Here is a 6,000-nt window from a genome sequence, read left to right as displayed (position 1 = left end):
CGTGGTCACCACAGATGCCTCCAAGTTGGGGTGGGGAACCGTGTGCAATAGGCACGCAGCCGCTTGTTCCTGGACAGGACCGCGACTGGGTTTGCCTAGTGTCGCTGGCTGTACTGCTCGCCCTGCAGAGGCTATTGCTGTTGATCCACGGCAAAAATGTGTTTGTCCGGTCAGACAACACAGCGACAGTAGCATACATAAATCGCCATGGCGGCGTACGCTCTCCTCGCATGTCGTAACTCTTTTGTAGTCAGTGGTGGCTGAGGTCGCTGGGGCCACTCACATCCCAGGCAGCCTCAATGCTACAGTGGACGCACTGTCACGGCAGGCGACGTTCAGTGGAAGGTGGAGACTCCACCTCCAGGTGGTCCAGCTGATTTGGAGTCAATTCGGCAAAGCACAGGTAGATCTGTTCGCTTCCACTCTGGTATTCCCTAATGGGAGCCACCTCAGGACAGACGCGCTGGCACACAGCTGGCCCCAGGGGCTGTGCAAATATACGTTCCCACCAGTGAGACTACTGGGAGGACGAGGAACGAGTCACCCTGATGGCCCCATATTGGCACACCCAGACTTGGTTCTCGGACCTCACGCTCCTCGCGACACCACCTCCCTGGCAGATTCCTCTGAGGAAGGACCACCTTTATCAGGGATGGGGCACAATCTGGAACCTGTGCCCACACCTCTGGAACCTCCACGTCTGGCCCTTGGACAGGATGCGTAAGAACTAAGTGGCCTACCACCAGCAGTGGTAGACACGTTCACTCAGGCCAGAGCTCCCTCTGTGAGGCAGCTTTATGCCCTGAAGTGGCACTTGTTCGCGAAGTGGTGTTCTTCCCGAGACGAAGATCCCCAGGGATGCGCAGTCGGGTCAGTGTTTTGCTTTCTGCAGGAGAGGCTGGAGGGGCGGCTGTTCCCCTCCACATTGAAGGTACAATATATGCAGCCCACCACGATACAGTGGACGATAAGTCCCTAGGGAAGCATCTGGAAGCACACTTCCTCAGAGGCACCCAGAGGCTGAACCACCGGTGATTCAACGAAAAGGGCTAAGTAGTTGATCGGCTTGTGATGCATGAAAGGTTTGCACACGCAGAGCGATTCTCATCACACTTTAATAGTGTTTTGTCTCCCATTCAGCTCATGAAATCATGCTGCGTGATCCGAGAAAGGATTACATCAAGATGTAGATTGGAATGCAGGTGTGAAAAATGTATAAAAATATTATATAAATAAAATACACTGCTCCTCTCTCAATGTTGCTTGTATGCTATTAATTATCCCTCTGTGTGATTCTGAAACATGTATGACATAATATAAGAAATATTTCATTTTGTGATCAGTAATCAAATAAGCAGATTTGTGACTAACTGCGTTAACTCCTTTTGTACAAATGGACAGGTTTTCTTTCATTAAAGCACTTTCAGAAGAATCTCTGTGAAAATTCACATGCAGAATCATGATTATATCATAATCATCAGGTTTTGCACACATTTTTCACTCAAACTGTTATGCTGATAATATCATTTGTAATGGGGGGCACAGCCATTGACCAGGAAAATAAAAAATGGCACTCCATATCAAAAAGATTGCAATCCCCTGGGCTATAGAGTTAAGCGTTCGTGATACACCCATTTTAACGTATTTGGAAATTTGTTCAAACTGGACCATTACGTACTGTACGTAAGCTGTAAAAGTGCCATTTTAGAAGAATATGCTGGGTTGCTAGCCCTTTCAATGAGCAAAATAACTTACAATATTCCTATACATGCAGCCAAATTTTATGTTATTCCACTGTGATGGGAGATTCATTTTCCATTGCAAAATATCCTAATTTGTGTGTCTGGTCTTCCATTTTGGATGGGCTTTTTGGAGGATTATATCTTTAGTTGTTTATCTTGGTATGCTTTAGAATATCGGGAGTATTCTTAAGTCTTTCTAAACCTGAAAAATGAAGATGATATTTAAAGATGGGTAATGTTCTCTAGGTCTTTTTATCTGGCTGAAAAAGTACTCTAATACAAATATGTATACTGCCTTACAGTCTCTAACTAATATGTCAATAATTTAATACACGGCAAAAACAAATGATCGTTAGTACACCTTTCAGAGTCCTTCAGTAGGATGATGTTTACCACATGGTCCTCTACCCTGCTATGAGGTGCCAGCTGCCTCACACATGGGCCAAGAGCTGTTTGACAATGTAAGTCACTATAGAGCTGGAGAATTATGCCATCATCGTCCTCATCATTTTCATGACAAATTCATTATCATCCAAACACCTCATTATGCTATATTTGGGCTCAGCCATAATACACAGGGAGTCATAAATAATAGTGATTATTATAATGAGAGCAGTAATTGCAGGTGCAGTTTCTGCCATGTCTTTAGCAAAGCTCTGTGTTCAATGCTGACCCATGATGAGTCTAAAAAGAAACGTGAAATAACAAAAGTTTTTGGAGGCTCACCTCTCATATAGTCAGTTGGCTGTGAAAGGCATAAAATTGCCCATTGCTTGTCGACGGAAACCAGCATGATGCTAAGCAAGTGGTGGTTAATGTGCTACAAGGGGATTTCGTCTTGAAGTTGAGATCTAGAATTATTACCCAGCGTAAAAACATAAAAATGTCAGCATCGAAGAAAGCACTAGAATGGGGTGACAAGGTGACCTGGGTGACTGGTTAATCAGCGCTGTCAGAGAAGATTGCAGATCCTAGTAAAAGTGATGTATGAAGCTTTATTTATAAAAGCAATGCGGAACATTTGAAAAATCCTGGAACGTAGGGAAGTCTTGACACAGTCTCGTAGCTCCCAGAAGAACACATTCATACTGAATTATCAATGACTGCTCAAATTGCAAACATGACCCAACTCATTTAGGATGTGAAACTAGATGTGGCCCATGATGTGAGGGAGCCATGTGGTGCATGGTATACACACAACTCTGTGGAAAATCATGTGGCAGGCATACAGTGTTTGGACCAGAGGACTGGGTTTGAATGAACATATGGGAGCTATTTGTTGGGTTAATGATGCATTAGTATGAAAATGTGATTGATGGCAAAGTCATAATTATATGATATAGTAGTAACTACAGTGTTTCAAACACCCAGGGACTTTGGGAAGTATACGTGGCACATAGCAAAACATTTACAAAGCAATTTATCAAGGGAAAGAACGGAGGGCATTGCCTGGCAGACCAGGCTTATTTTTCAGTAAACTAATGAAGCCTGAATAATTAGATGTGTAATCACTTGATAGAAGAAGCCTGAATCGTAGTATAATTTACACTGCCTTCCACATATCAACCTTGATATAGGGCTGCGCAATGCAACATGATTGCATGGAAAATCGATGTGTTGCTACAATATGATCTGACAAGCAGCATGTCTCATTATATGTTTTTGCATCAATTCTACCTTTTTCTGTGATGCTACTTCTAGCATGTTGTGTGAGCAGCCTTAGAGACACGAGTTCTGGTCTAAATAATCTTTCTACCTCTATGCTCATTCTACAAAGGAAGTACCATGGCCCCTATTTAAAAATGCATTGATGTGGAATGATCATACTTTATTTGAAGCCCAATTTTGTCATACAATCTGTTTGCATCATATTATTTGTTACAGGAAGCCTGTGATTGTATGATGGCATATTCTTTGCTGACATGTTTGCTATAATTCAACCATATGATTTTAACAGTTTTTAACAATCTTATGTTTTCTGGGAATAAGGACATTGATTTTTGGCTCTCAAGTGCTATCGTTTGGTGGTGATTAATTGACTCCTTTTCAGTGTCCAAAACCTTAGTGGTCAGGTAGGTGCTAAAATAGGGTGAGCCCTTTAAGAGAGCCACCTGCAGAAGATCTGACAGAAATATACCTGTCCCAGTTATTGTCCTTGCCCTCAGTATATTTAGCTGTTCTCAAATAGGTTAAAAGAACCATTTTCAACATAACTTACAGTATGTGCATGAGAATGCAAGGGTACACCATGTGGAGCTTCGGAGGTAAACTAATGGAGACACACCATTTCAGTTTCCCTAAATTCATCATCTAATAGCCTATTGAAGCTTGGCAGGTTGCATATGGAAATGAAATTTCTGACATCAGAAAACCTGCGATTTCTTTACAGTCTGGTCTTCATAAAATGCTATTACAATTTTTAGTGCAGCACACTATTTATAAATATTTATTTAACTTCTCATGTGCCAACAAATCGTGCAAGCACCTCAATGCTCTAAAATGAGCTCCACTGTTTCTCTTTTTCTTGAAGTCAAAATCAAACCCATTTTACTTCCGTAACGTGACGTATATCTAATTTAAAAGGGTGGTATTTTATCCTTCAGGAACTGATTGGATCATGAAAAGTCAACATTCCACACCAGAATGGAATCAGATTCGTAGCAAGTTTGTAGTCGATTGTGGAGGACTATTCCACTCCTGAAACACTGTCAGCACCCTCTTTAGAGGATGCTTTTTGACCAGGATGTGGAAAGGTTGAAGCTGAAGGTCACCCCAGAGAGCATCTTGATATATCCCAATGTTATTGCTTATTTTGCAAACCTATTTTTATTTACAATTATTGCTGTGACCTTTACTGATTTAGTGTTAATTTGAATTAAATTATTGCATTGACTATTGGCAACATTTATTGCCTTGGCAAAGCCACGACACTTACAAAATTACTATTTGGCTGTTGGTTAACATTAACTGGAAGCCTGCATGGCATATGTGACATCAGCCAAAAAGGAAAGTTGTTTCAGAGGTGGAGCAAAGTACTATTGTGATGAAACATATTTTTCTTTGAAATAAGGTGTACAAATAAGTTGTGCACAATAAGACCAAGAACTTGTAAAATAAGGTCAATTTTGAATTTATGTTGACCCTAAACCCAGTGCGAACTTCATATATAATTTCTCCACTAAAACACTATCCATCTACTATTAAGACCTTGCTTTCCAAATTTTTCTTTATTTCAATGTCAAAATACTTACTCCTATCCCACTTTATTGTGGATAGACAAATATAAGTAAGCCATTCATAGGTTTCCTCTTTTATCGGTGTAAGGTTGTAAATGGCTTAAGAATAATCTGATCAACACAGGTAGAATTTTGCCCATTAAAGCGATTTTGCGTGGCATATATACACCTTTACTAGTGTTCTCACTGGCTTATCCAATGGGTGCATGTGTTGCATGTACGTCTCTTCACATTTTGATGTCAAAAGCAGAGAATAAAGTGATTATTTCAAATCTCTTATTTTGTTGCCGTGTCAGATTTTTTTAAATGAGATCAGCATATTGGTGTGCATGTAAACATGCTCATTGACTTACAGAGTGGCATAAATTTGGGGCGGGATTATCTGTTTGTTCAACCAATGGAATATGAGTAAAGTGTTTGGGAAACCTTTTTGAAAACAGTCATTATATTTGCAATTCCGTTTAGATGCAAGTGGTGCAGAAATTACACACTTGACTATGAACTTTTCTGTTTTATTTTCTGTTTCATTGGTATGACTGCACTTTAGCATTTTGTCTGAATAACTCTTGTAACTGTTCTCAACCTGGGATTGTGGTATTTAAGTCAACATGATCACACAGGAAGTCGGCATGTTGTTTCTGAGATTTCCAGTACCTTATGATCGAGAAACAAGTATGTACTCGTGTGCGCATAATCAATGAGCCCAATTAAGAGGTTGCATTTTTGCCTCTAACATTACATGTTACTCCACTGCTGGTCAGGTTTAGGCTTGGGGGGTACAGTTTATAAAATATTACGGCTGTGAATTGATTAAAAATGTGTTAATAATTAATCAAACTGTTTTCTGTGATTAATCGTGATTAATCATGGTACATTAAAACAAATATTAAAATATTAATAAAAAAAATTATATGTACATGTTAAAATGTACAGAATTGTACAGATATTAATCTTTGATAAAAGTATGTTTGCATGCCATAAAATCAGTGGACATGCTGTATTCTGCTGATTTTCCAGTAGAC

This window comes from Xyrauchen texanus, chromosome 9 (assembly GCF_025860055.1).
Source record: "Xyrauchen texanus isolate HMW12.3.18 chromosome 9, RBS_HiC_50CHRs, whole genome shotgun sequence".
NCBI classification, from domain to species: domain Eukaryota; kingdom Metazoa; phylum Chordata; class Actinopteri; order Cypriniformes; family Catostomidae; genus Xyrauchen; species Xyrauchen texanus.
Note: the sequence above shows the minus strand (reverse complement) of the source record.